This window comes from Polyodon spathula, chromosome 18 (assembly GCF_017654505.1).
Source record: "Polyodon spathula isolate WHYD16114869_AA chromosome 18, ASM1765450v1, whole genome shotgun sequence".
NCBI lineage: Eukaryota > Metazoa > Chordata > Actinopteri > Acipenseriformes > Polyodontidae > Polyodon > Polyodon spathula.
The window spans coordinates 13,346,371-13,365,099 of NC_054551.1; the positions used below are offsets into that span (position 1 = coordinate 13,346,371).

At 38.5% G+C, this 18,729-nt stretch overlaps 1 protein-coding gene across 4 annotated transcripts in view; it reads right to left on the reverse strand.

Moving 5' to 3' along the window:
- The window catches only part of LOC121330914 (ubiquitin carboxyl-terminal hydrolase 22-like), a 187,973-nt gene that overhangs the window by 139,407 nt on the left and 29,837 nt on the right, over positions 1–18,729 (reverse strand). Inside the window, exon 1 of one of the 4 annotated variants that reach the window (XM_041277883.1) lies at positions 15,575–15,700. The exons of the other annotated variants lie outside the window; for them this stretch is intronic. The gene's annotated coding sequence lies outside the window, so the exon portion shown is untranslated. Of the gene's footprint in view, positions 1–15,574; positions 15,701–18,729 lie in introns of those variants that run through there. 4 annotated transcript variants of the gene reach the window in all.

An 18,729-nucleotide genomic window follows, 5' to 3' on the forward strand; every position in this document is an offset into this window, starting at 1 on the left:
ATAAGACAGCCCTATTAAATGTTACAGCATTCATTTGTAATTGTATTTCCTCCAGGCATCATTCACACAGACACACAATCCTTAGGTGCTGTTTACAGGCCTGGGATTTCCACAACATCCACTGCTGAAACCGACGAGCTCTGCTTACAGAGTTGGAATAAAGAATCTCAGACCTTGCAGAGCGTGTATAATACAAGCGCACTTCACCTGTCCTTCTCACATTAACATAGGCCGCCAGGTACTGTAGTCACAGTCACACTTACAAGATGTTACTGGTACAGTACTGAATTTATTAATGGGTTATGATTAGGGCTTCTGATTTTTGGTTTTAACCAATAAAACCTGATAAAACAGTTCAGATACAAAAAATATTTAAATCGGTGGATAGCAAATAAACACTGGAGAAATTGTGAAAATGATGAATCAATTCACGTTGACGTTACCCTTTTCCCATTAAAAAATAAAACCTACAACAAAAAAAATAATAAATAGATTTCCCAGTGCTGCTGGGCAGCGTCCCACCTTTCTGTCTTGTATCTATCATTGACGTTCTGAATACTCTAAACCCGCCAACTACTGAGTGACAGCACATTCCTACATTTCTATTGGAGTCTCCGCTTGCAAGATTTAAAACAAGATTACAAATCAGGAATGGAGGCTTGTTAGATGGATTTAAAGCTGTATTACAGTTAAGATACAGAGGATTTAAAACAGAATTGTGGAGAAATGTAAAACAATGCCTACACACAAAAACCCCAGAAGAATGTTGTTATGGAAGAGGAAAGAAGGCACAACTTAAGTGTGCAAGTAAGTGTACCACAGGGATCAGTATTAGGTCCTCTGCTATTCCTAATCTACATTAATGATTTAGATTCTGGTATAGTAAGCAAACTTGTTAAATTTGCAGACGACACAAAAGTAGGAGGAGTGGCAAACACTGTTGCAGCAGCAAAGGTCATTCAAAATGATCTAGACAAGATTCAGAACTGGGCAGATATATGGCAAATGACATTTAATAGAGAAAAGTGTAAGGTACTGCACGCAGGAAATAAAAATGTACATTATAAATATCATATGGGAGATATTGAAATTGGAGAAGGAATCTATGAAAAAGACCTAGGAGTTTTTGTTGACTCAGAAATGTCTTCATCTAGGCAATGTGGGGAAGCTATAAAAAAGGCTAACAAGATACTCGGATACATTGTGAAAAGTGTTGAATTTAAATCAAGGGAAGTAATGTTAAAACTGTACAATGCACTTGTAAGACCTCATCTTGAATATTGTGTGCAGTTCTGGTCACCTCGCTATAAAAAAGATATTGCTGCTCTAGAAAGAGTGCAAAGAAGAGCGACCAGAATTATTCCGGGCTTAAAAGGCATGTCATATGCAGACAGGCTAAAAGAATTGAATCTGTTCAGTCTTGAACAAAGAAGACTACGTGGCGACCTAATTCAAGCATTCAAAATTCTAAAAGGTATTGACAGTGTCGACGCAAGGGACTTTTTCAGCCTGAAAAAAGAAACAAGGACCAGGGGTCACAAATGGAGTTTAGAAAAAGGGGCATTCAGAACAGAAAATAGGAGACACTTTTTTACACAGAGAATTGTGAGGGTCTGGAATCAACTCCCCAGTAATGTTGTTGAAGCTGACACCCTGGGATCCTTCAAGAAGCTGCTTGATGAGATTTTGGGATCAATAAGCTACTAACAACCAAACGAGCAAGATGGGCCGAATGGCCTCCTCTCGTTTGTAAACTTTCTTATGTTCTTATGTTCTTAAGTATTGTCGAGTTACTGTACATATTTTGACAGAAAAAAAACGCTCAAACATTTTGGAAAGTAATCAAAAAAGTATATGAAAAGCAAAAGCCCTGGAAAAAAACGATTTACATAAAACTCAAACAGCTAAAAATAAGCACTAAAAAATCCAATTAATAAAAACCAAAAAACAGAAGCCCTAGTTATGATTTATGTTCTAGGTTTGCATAAATTTTTTTCTTATAAGCAATCAAATAAGAAGCATTATTAATTTTTAGAACCTTGTGTAAAACATCCAACAAAAATTTATGTTGGGCCATGCTTAAAAATGTAGCTGTAACCAGGCTCAAGTTTTTGAAGCTGTGATGACAGCTCTGCTTAAAATACATAAGTGTGTTGGTTTTTAGAAGCTGTATTCACATCAAAAAACAGGTCATTAGAAGTGGGTTGAACTAGAGTACACATAGAAATATAAAGTCCTTACACCTATAAACATGCACAGAATGTGTAATAAAAATCAGAAACGAGGGTTCTATCAACACAAAGGCTGAACTGGACCCTTCTCATCTAGCGATACACTGGTTATACCATTACATGACCATACAGAAATTGTTATTATTTGTACATTGTCAAATTAATTACTGCAATATTACAAGAGAATGGCATGGATAATGTTAGTAAGTCAGAGATATGTAGCAATCCATACTTGGAAACCTTCCTTGCTTGACAGATAAACAATGTGAAAGCCTTATGGTTGAGTCTAGTTCCCATCAGAGAAAAGGACCTTTGTGTATCAAACTTAAAATAAGCAACTCTGAGACAATATTGACTTTATCTCTGGCTATTCAATATTAATGCTATACATTCATATGCTGCAGCTACAATAAGATCCAAAATGGAAAATTACCTATATGGACACAGTATCCTGAGAGACAGTCAACACGGTTTTATGAAAGGGAAATCGTGTCTAACTAACTTGCTTGATTTTTTTGAGGACGCAACATCGATAATGGATAATTGCAAAGCATATGACATGGTTTATTTAGATTTCCAGAAAGCTTTTGACAAAGTCCCGCATAAAATATTAATTCTCAAACTGAACGCAGTTGGGATTCAAGGAAACGCATGTACATGGATTAGGGAGTGGTTAACATGTAGAAAACAGAAAGTACTGATTAGAGGAGAAAACTGAGAATGGAGTCTAGTAACCAGTGGAGTACCACAGGGATCAGTATTAGGTCCTCTGCTATTCCTAATCTACATTAATGATTTAGATTCTGGTATAGTAAGCAAACTTGTTAAATTTGTAGACGACACAAAAACAGATCAATTATTACACCGGTAAAAAATGTTTTTATGTCAATAGGGCTTTTCAAAATACAACTGGCCTCTAGTAGTATTACTGTAAGCTTGCGCACTTTAACTACATCAATTGTGCCAAGTACAGATGGTTAAAGGGTTTATGATACAATGTGTTCTGTGTGGAATATTTTCGCTATTTTTTTTTAAACGTATCAGTGAACAACCCTATTTTATCTGTGAAAGTAAGAATTTGTTAAATCTTTACACATTATTCTAAACTTAAGATACATTTTTTTCTGTAATATTAAACCAATTAGTTTGAGTTTATCGACTGAACTGGAGCATATATGTGTGAGTATGTAATGGTTTTAAAGAGGAAGAGAAAAAAAAAAAATCACTGCTGAATTGACACTAAGAGCAGTGCTGTACATGCATTTAGCTCTCAGCGCCAGTGCTCCAGAGCAACCCCCTCAATGCTGAAGTGATACTCTGTAAAGAGCAGTGCTGTACAAGCATTTAGCTTTCAGCGTCAGTGCTCCACAGTGCCCCCCTCAATGCTCCTCAACACTATCTCAATGCGTCCCTGTGACAAAGTGCCTGCCCCTGTGTATATTATCTGTTATATGTTGCTTGTGGCGTGTTAAATGTCAGCGTATAGGCATTGGTACACGGGATATAAACGGATCTGTGTTTCACGTGTATTTAGGCACGGGATTGTACATCACTTCACGTGCATTTAAAGTAGTTCATATGTGAGCACCAGGTTGCACATAATTAATTCACGTGCTGGGATTCAAGTGAATAATTGATTAGTAATTGAATCCCAGCACAACAGTATATATAGATGCACGTTTTATTCACTCAGGGTTGGGTGTTCGGTGAGTGGAGAACGGGATAGGAGACGGAGGTAGTAATTGTGATCATAATAATATTAGTAAAATATCTGCTTACTGTAGTTTTGTTTAGTATTAGTCCGTTTTGGCTGCATGTGCCGTGTCGACACTGTGTACCTTTTAGTTTGCTTGAACCATCGCCATTTATTTTCTGTTCTGTTTATTTATTAAATGCTGAGCGAAAGCATTCTGGTCGAGTCCCCTGACAGTGACTGTCACGGAACACAATTTTTAGATGAGCGAGAGTGGGTGGAACTAGGAAGACCAGAACTCCTAGTCAGATTCCTTCCAAAACAGAAAAATAAACCAAACTCCACCAAACTCCACCTCTCTGTGGCGTGTAGCAGTTCATATGCGAGCACCAGTTGCACATAATTAATTCAACGGGCTGGGATTCATAATAATGATAGTAATTGATCCCAGCACAACAGTATATCTAGATTGCACGTTTTATTCACTCGGGTTGGTGTTCGGTGAGTGGAGAAACGGGATAGGAGACTGGGCATAATTGTATCCATAATAATATTAGTTAAAATATCTGCTTACTGTATTTTGTTTAGTAGATTAGTCTTTTGGCTGCATGTGCCGTGTCCTTGTGTTTTGGTTTGTTACCATCATTTATTTTCTGTTCTGTTTATTTATTACATTGCTGAGCGAAAGCATTCGAGTTATTTTCCTGTTTCTGGTCTGACACCACTCACTCCGGCCGTCTTTGTGACAGTCCCTCACTCAAGTGTCACACAACTTTCACGGACCATTACTGCAATGTCCACATGGTGCTCAGTCTACATTAATGCAGGAATCCTGCGTCAATCGTGTTACAATCACACTGCATGTACTGTAGTCCTGTAATGTAGAAGGGAATTCCTCTCAACGGGTCCTGCAAAACTGCAGTATTACTACCATGGGACAAGCTGTGGGGTCGAAGCCACGAGGCAGACACCACGTCTGTAAGACTCTCCTCTTGTACCCATACTGGGAAAGTGTGGACTCTGCTGTGGCATTTTGCAAGGTGTCAAAAACCCTATTGGACAGACCCAGATGGCTCAATGCAGCCTTTCAGGGGCCAGAGCCAAAGCTACAGGCTCAATGGATCGGAACAAGGTCCCCCATGCCTGGCTGAGCAGGTCTCCATGGCTGGCTGCTCAGGAGCAGCATCACAGTTTGGACCAGTTTCCTGGGCCAATAAGGGGCTACTTGGAGCACCTTGGCCCGGTGCCTAATTTTCTCCACACATTGCGGGAGCAAGGCGAGCAGTGGGAAGGCATATAACAGTTGCCCCTGCGTTGGGCAGTGGTCTGGTTGCAGGCGCAGCTAGCTGTACCATTCCCGGAGGTTGATGGCACAGGAATAAAAATCCAGGCATTATGCAATGTACAGTTGCTGCCTCAGCTTGCTGAAAACAGCAACTGAACTGTCAAAAGGCCCGCTTGGTATCAGATTGGGGATTGTAAAACCCTTGTCGGTAGCAGGTCGGAACCGGGACTGCACTGGAACGGTATGGGATCGGTTTGGTACCAGTTCGGTGCCTGTAGTACCGTGTCAGTACAGTAGTGTACAGTATTGTTGCTACCCTCAAGGGGGCGTGTGCTCAAGCAGCAACGCCGGTGTACAGTAATGCAACAGGGTGGATGCTCTGTAAACGAGGGCACCTGCAAGACTGCAGTGGCCCTCTTGATCAATGGCATAAGTTCTGCTGTTACAGGAAGAGCTTAAGCGCAGGGAATGCGCTATCTGACTCCACATTCTCAGACAGGAACACCAGCGCCTAGATAAGCACAGAGCTCTGTAAAGCTGCAGAAGACCAGTTTCTCCAGCGTACACTTGGAGAAATGTGCACAAAACTTACAGAAATGCGGTTTGATACAGACAGCAGCTGGATTGTCAACAAATCCTGCTCGGTATCAGACAGGCAGACTGGCCTTGCATGCGTCACAGAGATAAAACCCAGGCATTATGCAACTAGCAAGCAATGTACAGTAAGAATGTACAGTTGCTGCCTCAGCTTTGCAAAACTGGACTGTCAACAAAGCCTGCTGGGGATGTAACACCGATCAGTAGCAGGTCGGAACATGACTGTGTGATGTTGTCATGCGATTACATCGTCAAACAACAGAATGACATCCTTTTGGCAGAGCAACTTTAAGGGGAGGGTCAATCCCTTTCTCACGATAAAAATAGCTGTAAAACCATGTAAACCAGGGCAGGAATCATGCTTGTGGCTCACAAGATATCAGCAGTCAAGATCCAGTTCTTCTGACTTAATATCACGTAATCTCCAGCAGAAAGGTAGTACAAAACACATACACACAAAATGTACATTTATGCATTTATGAAAACGAGAACTGCCGCGGTTATAGTCATGCCTACAACCGCCGATGGCAGTCATTATCACTGTACATTTTAAACATCAACATTAAAATGAAATACAAGCTATCGGATACAACTCAAAAGTTTTATTCAAGCATATCATATCAAACATCGGCATAGCTGAAACACTGTATTTAAATGAAAAATTAAACAGAAAAGTGGTTATGTTCTAACTTACCACATATAAAATACTAAAATGACTTCAAAAAATGAAAAACTATAATAAACATTTCAAAAGAAATTAGTATGGAAACAGGATTATGTACATACAAAACTGTAAAAACAAAAAGTAGTTTTTAATCTAAAATGAACATAACATGATTTCTCTTGTGTGTGTCACTCAAACCACAGGATCCAGGTTGAGCTGCTGCAGCCTGCAGCTTTGCAGGTTTCTGATAGAAATGTTTCTGCTTCAAGATGAAATCTCTCCAAACAATATTTTCCCAGGTGCATTTATTATACAAAACGAACGAATTGCTGGCTGCTAGGTCGAGTAGAGATAATAACAGGACTGTGTGTGTGTGTGTGTGTCTATATATATATATATATATATATATATATATATATATATATATATATATATATATATATATATACACACAGTTCTGGAAAAAATTAAGAGACCACTGCAAAATTATCAGTTTCTCACATACCTATAAATAGTTAAACCAGAGAAACTGATAATTTTGCATTTTTTCAAGACTGTAAACGCTGCCATTGTATACAGAACCATCAGCAAGAGTTAGGATTAATGGCCACCTCTCAGACTTCTTTTAAAAAGAGGTACAAGACATGGATGCTCCTTAGCCCCACTTTCAACGGATAAGACAAAACTCATAAAATGAATACATTCTTCAACTAATGAGATTTTTGGAGGCGTGTCCGACTATAAATGAAATGTAGAAAAAACTCAAATACTGATATACAATTACAGCCCATCTGATCAGCTGAAGAATAAATATACATTGAAGTGGCACTTGACCTCTATTAAAATTTACCAAAAGTAGTATCAGGACTGTATAAAATAAATTACTACCCTTTAACTTTTAAAATGAAAGGAGCTATAGTAAGGTGGAATTTGATTTAAGATGCAGAATAGTCTATTAAGATGAATATTCTACCAAGGCTATTATACCTATTCCAGAAATTCTAGTAGAAATTCTGATAAAAACAATTTAATGATTGGTACAGGGTTGTCTCGAAATTTATATGGAATGGGAAAAAGCCAAGAATCAGATTAACAATTAACAAAGGAAGCAGGTGGCATGGCTTTACCTTGTTTAAAGGATTACTATTATGCTGCCCAGCTGAGACCACTGATATGCTGGTGAAATGCTATAAGGTTATAAGGCTAGATGGAAAGATCTGGAATTTTCAATAATGAGAAGATTACCATTACAAGCACTTATAGCAGATAAAATACTAGCAAAATAGATTAACTTTGAGAATCACTTCCAGTGAGATTGTGGTATAAGATTATAAAGAAATACCGGTTAGAAAATGAGATAGTAGTATTAAAATGGTGTGCTTTTGACTCTAGGTTTGAACCAGAGATTTAAAACCTGGGCTGGAAAGGGTCTATAGCTGCTTTCTGCACGGCGATGCATAGGGTAGAAATGGAGAGCTTTGAAATTGTGAAAGATATAATTTAGAAAGTCAGGATTTTTATAGATACCGTCAGATGCACCAGTACGTTTGTAAACTGATAAGACCGGATAGGAAGCAATTAATTACTAATGAAATAATTCAAATGATCGTTTCTGCATTTAAAGGAAAATAATCTAGAAAAATACTGTCCAAATTATATAACAGTATTTTATCATCTAAATCAGACTCAACAAAATATATAAAAGATAAATGGGGAAAAGAAAACAATCTGGGGCTCCCGAGTGGCGCATCCGGTAAAGGCACACCGCGTGGACAGAAGAAAATATAGTTCTTGCAAAACCGATTGCGGATCATCGGCGCATATACAGTACACAGCAGTCTGCTTTCCCTCCAGACTGAATGTTTCTCCTCTGTCAAATATATTTCAGTTCACAGGGCGGAGCTATGGCCCCTGATAGTGTTTATTGACAGAGTTAGTAAACATATACACATGGAGAGAGGGGTTCCGCCTCTTCAAGGCCCAACATTTACTTGATCGATAGACACGATAAACAGGAGGGGGGCCACCATCTTTGAGGTGACCCGACATACAAGAGGGGCACCGTCTCTGAGGTTACCCGACATACGAAGAGGCTCGCGAACCGGAAAGAAAACATAGTGTTGTTAACACAAAAGAGGTTCCGGCTCTTCCTGACCCAACATATACGGTAGGGGGATTCCGTTGCTGAGGAGACCCGACAAACAGGAGGGGGACCACCGTCTTTGAGGTGACCCGACATACCAAGAGGGATGCCACCACTTGGGGACCCTCACATAGAGGCATCAGACCTGAAAGAAGAATCCCAAAAGAAACACACATGCAGATGGAAGGGTTTGGCCAGGGGTCCCCTCTGACTCATGGAGAACCCTCCTCTATGAGGTAAATGAAGCGGAGCTTAACAAAGGGTTGGAGAAAGTGGAATCACTAACCCCCCAAAAGATGGACCCCCGGCTCCCCGCTGACTCAACGTGAAGAAGAAAAAGAGAACCGCCAATAACGTGACAAAGGGGTTAGTAGACTGTACCCTAATGACTATGTGAAGACCCTCTGCACAGTGGAAAGAAAAAAAACCCTTTCTTTTAATTTTATTTTTTAGGGGGAAATCTTTGGTGGCTCAGGCAGAAAAATCGTCCCCACTCCAGACATACTAGCAATGGACTGATGTGCGGAGGATATTTCAGATGATGAAGAACGAATATAAGTTTCAACTGCTGATGAAGTCCAGCGTGCCATATTTTTAATTAAATGCTGGTTAATGTTGGCTTTTGCAGCTGAAGTAGCTGCCCCTATTCTAAATGAATGAGGAGTATAGAATTGCAAAGGAAGACCTGCTCTGGACACCACGGTGGAAAGGTGTGTTGAAAACCAATGCCTTGATACAATGGACCGGCTTGAATTGATAAACAAAGGGTCAAAGGATGAAATGACCTTGCATTCTGCAATGTACTTCAACATGGAAGTGAAGGGACACAGAGGAGAGTTGATCTTAGAAAGCTGAATACATTGTCCTTGCCGCAGTTGATCTGTTTTTGAAATGCGAAGAAATAAGATGAAATGAGAATCTGGGATGAGCTTGAGGTCACTGCAGCGGATACCGAGGGTAGGAAAGCTGGCAATAGAAGGAACTGTATATTCAGAACATCTCAAAAACCCGAAAAATGCAGATAGACATATGACTTCCATAGTTAAATCATCAAATGGAGAAAAACAGCCATGGCGCAGAATTGAAATCAAGTTACTGAGAAAGTCTATAGAAATAGGCAGGAGAGTAGAAGAAGGAGCCGGACAGCACTTGGAAATTCCTCGTAAAAGGAGACGAACCGCTGGAATTGATAATAGAGTTGGGGAATTGATGGACATCAAGCAAAATTGATGCTGAATTCCTGACAAATATAGTCTGACTGTAGCTGGTGCCAGATGTAGAGAGTCCTTTGCATGCACTATGAACGCCATGATCCAGTCCTGGTTGAAAGGAGTAGGATTAATCCTGCTTTGTAAACAAAAAGTTACATAACATGCCCAACCTGTAGAGTACGAGGATCTGGTAGATGGGGCAAGTGCTGATGCCATGTAATCTTGAGCTGAATTAAGAAGTTTATTAATAGTTGGATTTAGTTGAAAATCAGCTGATTGAACTGTGGCGTTGCTGCTGGATATTGCAGAGCGGTGGGCAGCAAGCTGTGGAATTTGGAAATCTGTAAACGAGATAGAGCATCAGCTGCATTATTAAAAATGCCTGGTAGGTGGCGAGCTTGTATTAGGAAATTATAGAGACTGAAATCCGTACTAGCCGCCGCAGCAATTGCATGATAAGAGGGGAAGAGGGACGTCCTTTATTTATAATATGCACTGTAGTTGAATTATCACAGTAAAATAGTATTGATTTCTTAGACCAGAGACGATCCCATAGCTGGGCAGCTGCTACTATTGGGTATATCTCTAGCAGAGCTGTGGATTTTAGATGAGGAGATATGTTTTCGATTTCCTCAGGCCATGTACTGCAAAACCATTGACAGTTAAATAGACCTCCGAATCCCAGAGATGAGGCATCAGTAAATAGCCATATCGTGTGGAACTGAAATTAAATCATCATAAAAAATAGAGACCGTTCCAGTGCTGAATAAGCGCAGACCACATTTTAATGTTTTTCCTAGCTTCTGAGGAGATATTTATATAGGAGTCCAGATATTTTGCTGTTGATGCCAGTGCTAGCAGTCGAGATATAAACGTCCTCCCCTGTGGAATACGTATTGCAAAGTTAAAATAACCCAGCAATGAAAGCAGTGCCTGTTTTTTTAATTGTTTTACTGATCTGAAAATCCTCAATGAGCAAACGAATATGGTTAAGTTTAGACTAAGGCAGGCTGGCTTCAAACTTTTCTGTATCTAGAATGATTCCAAGGAATTCCAAAGAATGAAGGGGACCGACTGATTTCTCTTCTGAAAGTGGAACGCCAACTTCAGAAAATAAGCTTTTAAGATTGGAAATCGCTTCTGCTGGTGCATCTGAAGGAGGAGAAAATCGTCCAGCAAGTGGAGCAAGAATGGGACAGGATAGACATTAAGAAGAATCCAGCATAGTGCTTCCGACAGGGTATTAAATATTTTCGGGCTGCTGCGGCAGCCGAAAGTCAATTGGGTGGAAAAATAAAATTTCCCATCCCAACATATACCAAACAGGTGACGGAGAGACAGATGGATTGGCATTACTTTAAATGCGTCTGATATATCTGCTTCTGCTAACCAGGAACCACGACCTGCTAATTTAATTGAATGTATTGTGTCTACAATAGTGATGTAATGTAGGGAAAATTGATCTTGGGGAATTAATGAGTTAATGCTGCTGGTGCTTGATCCCAGTGGTGCTGATAAACCAATAATGAGATGCTTTTTTCCTGACATTTTCCTCGTGGCAATGCCGATAGGATTAATTCTATATACTGGAAAAGGAGGAGCTAAAAATGGACCGACTATAAATCCTTTTATAATTTCTTTTTTGATGAGAGATTGCACTAATTGTGGTTCTTGAGTCGCTGAATAAAGATTTTTGCTTTTGAACGAGGAAGAAGGAATTTGAGTCAGACCGGTTGAAAAAACATTTTTTAACCCGTCGATCAGGTAATTGATTAAATTACTGTCGGGATGATTCTGTAATTTACTTGATAATGCTGGGATGTTTATAGGAGTAAAGACTGTGAGCATCGGGGAAAGACACTTGCGTTTTAAAGGGCAGATTGTATTATTGTGAGCGTCTCCGCAATTGCTGCACATGTGGATAAAATTGCATTGTCTATTCGAACAGAAGCCAGTATTGAAATTGTTGCAGATTTGTCTTCCTCCTGAAAATCTAATACTGCGCCCGTATTTGTCTTTCCTTGTGGATTGATCGAGGGGAGCTGAAGCAAAGGTCATTCAAAATGATCTAGACAAGATTCAGAACTGGGCAGATACATGGCAAATGACATTTAATAGAGAAAAGTGTAAGGTACTGCACGCAGGAAATAAAAATGTACATTATAAATATCATATGGGAGATACTGAAATTGGAGAAGGAATCTATGAAAAAGACCTAGGAGTTTTTGTTGACTCAGAAATGTCTTCATCTAGGCAATGTGGGGAAGCTATAAAAAAGGCTAACAAGATGCTCGGATACATTGTGAAAAGTGTTGAATTTAAATCAAGGGAAGTAATGTTAAAACTGTACAATGCACTTGTAAGACCTCATCTTGAATATTGTGTTCAGTTCTGGTCACCTCGCTATAAAAAAGATATTGCTGCTCTAGAAAGAGTGCAAAGAAGAGCGACCAGAATTATTCCGGGCTTAAAAGGCATGTCATATGCAGACAGGCTAAAAGAATTGAATCTGTTCAGTCTTGAACAAAGAAGACTACGTGGCGACCTAATTCAAGCATTCAAAATTCTAAAAGGTATTGACAGTGTCGACCCAAGGGACTTTTTCAGCCTGAAAAAAGAAACAAGGACCAGGGGTCACAAATGGAGTTTAGAAAAAGGGGCATTCAGAACAGAAAATAGGAGACACTTTTTTACACAGAGAATTGTGAGGGTCTGGAATCAACTCCCCAGTAATGTTGTTGAAGCTGACACCCTGGGATCCTTCAAGAAGCTGCTTGATGAGATTTTGGGATCAATAAGCTACTAACAACCAAACGAGCAAGATGGGCCGAATGGCCTCCTCTCGTTTGTAAACTTTCTTATGTTCTTATGTTCTTATGTTCTTAAGAATGTATAGGATTAGGTACTGAAGATCTGTATGAATTAGCGGAGAAACCGGGTGCTTTAGAAGTTAATGCAATTGCAGCTTTAGGGTAGAGGGATGCTGAGTGAACTGCTGAAGCGCAGATCCCACATGCGTTAGCTCTAGACCACCAAAAATTCTGTTAAATAGATCTGGGTCAGGTTGTGCCCAATTGATGATGTGATTATCTGCTGCCAATATCGCTGCTGCTTTTGCAGAGAATGCTTTATGATACTCAAAAAACATAGTCCCTCCGTATCTGACAGACAGCTCCACGATGTAGTATTCGTAGGAGTCCAATTCAGCTCTGCGATTAGGATATACCGAGCATAACACATCTCTGAATATGGAGAAAGCAAGGACAAATTGTAAGATTTTTAAACAGTCTGGGATCTCTGGATTTTAGAGTTACTGCCAAATCGCCGCAATCCACTACTCTATGGTCCAAGAATTCCGAAGTCGTCATTAATAGTGAAACAAGATTAATGTCCTTACCTTCGAGAATGTTACGTCTGATTTGTGAAGATATAGTGTGATGTCTAGCTGCAGTTGGAGAGGAGGATCCGTATAGCGAGGCTGTATATTGGAGGATCTGCTTCGCTGGCTGAAATTAGGACTGGACCGGAAGAAGCTGTAGGCGGCACTGCAGTATTTGATGCTGGAATTAATGGCAGCGCTGTAGATTGTTTTCCCTGTTCCATATTAGATACCCTTTTATCTAGATCCAACAGTTGAGAACTGACCGAAGATAGAGTATCGGCAAAAGGCTGCATAAATGATTTTATCTCGTTAAATATTTGCGAATGTTGGATTTCAATGGCTGGCTGCTGGTTAGCGGTGCTAGTTGTGGGGGTGATTTGATCCGGAATAGACTGCCTGCTGTCTGTTTTAGGACGCTGAATGGCTGGGCGCAGCTGATTATGTTTTTTTGGAGGAAAGACTGGTTCTGCTGAGACTGAATTGCAATAGAGAATAAAAAAAGACTCTCCATCACTCCCTGCTGGACAGCTAGGTAGAGGTGATTAATGTTTAAATAAGGTAGATTTAATTGATGACAGGAGATGATAGGTTGTTGGTGCCTAGCTCCGCCCCTTGAACCCCACCTATAGGTTAACATTTATTTTGTTTTATAAATAATACATAAAGTGTATAAATTTTATAACAGCTAAACATAAATACTAATCCTATAATAGTAAACAGAATGATATATTTCTAAATGTCACGGCTGAGGCATTAACAATGACAGAGATTATTAATAGTTGCTAATGCTTATCTGGCAAGCTTCTGTTTGGTGAAGCGGTGGACAGCAGCACCCTCTCATTAATCTGACATTCCATTTTTTATACTGTTACCAATGGGGCATTCCACAAAATTTTGGGCAAGGACATTCAGAGGCAGCTTTATCATCTTAAAGTTATTCATAATTGCATTTGTAATAAACAAGTACTTACTAGACTGTATAACATACAAAAACTCAGAAACCTTTTTTTATGTCAGCAAAAAAAAACTCGTCATACATAAATTAACTGCATAAGACTTAAAAGTATTATATCAGTTACAAGCAAATTATATTTTTTAGTGTAACAAATTACAGTGCTATAGGGCCAAATTGTGTTTATGGACCAACTAAGAGAACATAAAATATAAGGATATATGGTTTCATTCCAACAGAATGAATATATGTGTGTGTGTGTATATATATATATATATCTATATATATATATATATATATATATATATATATATATATATATATATATATATAATTTTATGTTTTAGCATAACTGCCACAACAATTAAAGATTATCTTGACAGATATCATTAAAGTGGGTCAGTCAATATCCAGACATATTTTGGTAAATATATCATCTTTGACATATGATTTACACAATACAATACTTTCCTTCATCAATTTCTCTCTGGTAATTTATTCTGCGGCTCAAATTGGAATTTCTTCCAGAAATACATGGTACCTGTACAACATGACCGCTAGGTCAAATTAAAGCAGAATTGCAGCAAAACTTGGGCATATTATGATGCTTCAAACTATATACAATGATTCTATAAGAAAAATGCTTTTGATTTCCGGTAATGTACAGCTGTTCCTACCTAAAGGAAAAAAATATCAGTTCTAGATGAAGATGATCATTTATCATGATATAGCTGTAGCTCTACGTCCTTGGCATTTTATTACACTCAAATAATTAATCGAGATGCTACAATCTGTTAATTGTATTAATTTATTGAATGAAATAAGAAACAAAAAATAAGAAAAAGAAAGATATTCAATAGCTTGACACAGGACTGTAGCCTACAAAATTCAATTTCCGCAAATGGTTATTTGCATGTCTGAACTGACTGGTCTGCAGTGACGGGTAGGCTACATTGTAAACTCTGCTGCTTGAGGTGCCAAAGAAATCCGTCAGGAGCCAGATGAAGACTACTTTTAAAATGACCATTATGCATCATACAAGAAGCTCATCAGGACCATCACATGTCATGCACTGTGATACATATCTTACAGTGACCTGATTGTTGTGACACACTTCGTGACATTAGTGTATTACTTATTTTAACAGAGAAGTTAAAATTTAAGAAATTATTCCACAATTGACAATGAACATATGTTTTTTGTATGCATGTATCATTCCATTAAAAAAGGTTCATTTCTCATAAATTAGATACGCTGCTGTAGAAATAACATTTAACTTAGTTTTGCAAGATCGTGTTTATTCTTGCCATTTCATTCACAAAACCAAAAGATCATTAAAAACACACAAGTCACCAACATGAGAATTACTGTATTCCATTCCTGGAATATTATTTAACACAGAAAATCTGGACTTACATGGAAAACAGACAAACAGGAACGTTTCCATTGCCTAATGAAAGAGAAAGAACCGGATGCATCCTTTTCCAGCAAGAAGAGTAATTACAGGGTATGGTAGTGCCAGTACTGCAGACCATTTGCTGTGATTCAAACTGTCAAAAACAAAGAGGGCAAAGCACAATTAGGCCACTTGTTTGTTTGTAAACCTTCAATAAAACCATCACATTTTTGCCCAAATCCATGATGTGACATTGTACCAAATTAACCAAGCTTTTGCTCTGCTGCTGTTTCAACAATAGAAGTCAACTCAGAATGCTATTAATGTGGGCTCCTACTTAATTATTTTAAAGCATCTTCCTGGTTGCGTGAACATTAACAGTGTTTCTCTCTTAGAAACTTTGCAGCAAACTAAGGAGGTTGTTTTCTGTTGTTTTGTTTGTTTGTTTTCTGAAAGTAGCTAATCAGTAGAGTGAAAAAGACTATAAAAATCTAAGCGGAACTGAACATTTGCCGATTCACATCAAATACCGAACAAGGTGTTGTCACTCTGCTAAGCAAAGCTGCAACTCCGGGACTCTGCCTAAAAACTGAATCATGACGGGACCTGAAACGGACCCAAGACGAGGAAGCAAGCTGCAAGCGAGTCAACTACTGCAAGCAACGAGACAGAGGCCCGGCGAGAAGACCGCCGTAAAACTTACAGCGACTGTTATCAGACAAACCAGTCTGGGTCTGCTGTACATCTAAAACCACAGTATCCAAAAGAAACTGTGCCCTGCTACCTGCATAGCTAAAGATTCAGTGAAGAGGACAAAGCGGACGGGCGCTGTTGTGGATCCTATATCGAGGACTGGAGACTTTGTTGAAGCTGTTTGTTGATTCTATCGAGAATTGAAACCTTGTTGCCAAGTTTGATCCAAGGTGGGACTGAAGACTTTGTGGCTGAGAGGAGAGTTTTGTACTGGACACTTCAACAGATTGAGTTTCCAAACCAGCGGACCAAAAGTCTAAGCTTCAAGGAACCATTCAGTATAATTCCAGTTGCATTTTTCCTTTCATGGAACAAAAGTAATTAATTGTAACACATTCACATAGAATTGAATTGTTATTTATTTAGTTTAGACACTTTTCATGTGAAATAACTTTTAGTGAAACTTGATGAAGTAACTATAAGTAATCTACCTTATAGGGTTGTATGTAGGGATGCGCCGATTCCAAGTTTTTGGGATTCGGCCGAATACCGGATCCATCTCAAAAGATTCGGCCGAACACCGAACCGAATACCGAATCTACAAAAACTGAAGTAAACTGTTGAATAAAAACAGACTGTGCACGTGCCTAGTAGCTGCCAATCTATAGTTTTGAGCCTTTTATTTAACAGTATTTTTATTACCAAATGGAAATATATCCCTGAATAAGATTTCAGTTTGAAACGTACACAATTTACCGCTAGCCCCCTCCCCCCACAATAGAAATGTCAAAATACAGAACTGTTTACTTTACCGTTACAAGAAAGGAGAGCACCATTGTTGCCATAACCAGTCGTGTACTCCAGCCGGAACGCTCCCGGAAAAAAACGTTCCGGTACTTTTTTTCTACAGGCAGAATCTTGACTTAAGAATTAACTAAGAACATTTACCTTTTTTTCTTAATGAAAATGCTTATATAGAGCCAGATCGCTCAAATTTCGGTGGCTGGGCATCAATGAAGATATCTATTTTCTGTCTTTCTATTGAATAAGCACTAGAGCAAACAAATCAGTGACTGATTCCCTACATACCAGTTTTGATGGTCCGTTCAGAGTCTGAATAGCGCGTATTTTACATGTGTGCAGTAAAATCTCCTGCACAGTTGTCTGATTCAGTCGTCCTTGTGATGCACTGAAGGGAAAGTTAGTACTTATATCACAAACTACAGTACTACTTAGTTTAAGAAGGATAACATTTTTTTTTTTTTTTTGTAAAAATGCTGACGACGACAGCTGACAGTAGAAGTGCATGTTACAATTGTGGCCATAAACACAGGTTTAAGCTGTTTGTACATAGGTCACAGACCCGGGGATTGGAGTGAACGACTGCCCTTGCATTTAAGATTTAATATATATTACAAAACCATAAATAAGTGCTACACAGGTATTTAAAATTAAAAAAAAAAAAAAAAAAAAAAAAACACTGGTAGGTAATGTTAGTCACAACTTACAATACCAGAACCGCTGTTTGTTTATTTAATTTTTTAGATAATATTCAGAATGTAGTGTACAATTAAATTGTTCAAAACTGTCGGCAAATAGTCTTTAAAAATACATAAATACTTAAATACTTAAATTGGTGACGAATAAAAATATTGAGCATTAGTGTGATTCGTAATTGTACTGGATGCAGAGCTCCAAAAAAAAAGACTGGGGGGGCGTGGGGTGCGTGATATACTAGTACAGTGTTGTGATTCAAGTTCTGCGTTGGAGATGACACAATAGAAAAGAAGTGGAAAAAAAACATGCATGATAAAAAGTCAAAAAAATAACCAAACCACCAAAGACAACATTAACCCGCTAGATGCTTTCAAAACAGGACAAATTTAAATGTACAAATAAAACGTGAATTCCAATAATTTGTGTTAGAAAAATATTGGTAGTATTTTAACTACCGTTCTGGTACTTTAAGATTTAGGACTAAATCACTGGTCATAACCCACAATTTTTTTTAATGACGTTTCAACCTGTGTCAGCTGATCCGACACTGAGAGCTATGAGGAAAAAATTACCGTGATGAGTGACCTGAATGATCTCCCTGCAAAATAAAACCCACGTTGATTTAAATGCGCCGTGTGTAACACATATCAAATAAGCTGTGACAGAGTATTAACATATTTTAATAAAACACAGCAGCTCCCAAATGGTTCAACTTGTATTAGCACATTCCAATAACGTAAAATTGTATTTACTAAAGCATATACTATTCAACATCTTGCACACCTGACAGTTGTAAAGTTACAAAAAAATGTATATTTCTGTGCACCGTTTTTTTTTTTTTTTTTTTTTTTTTTTTTTTAATCTAATCTCAGTATTAGTCTCGTATACAATATCGTAGCATTGTACAGAACACTTGTAACTGAATCTTAGAAGGTAGACTTTGAAACGTATATGTTAATATAGTCCAATTAATTCAGGTTAAGTC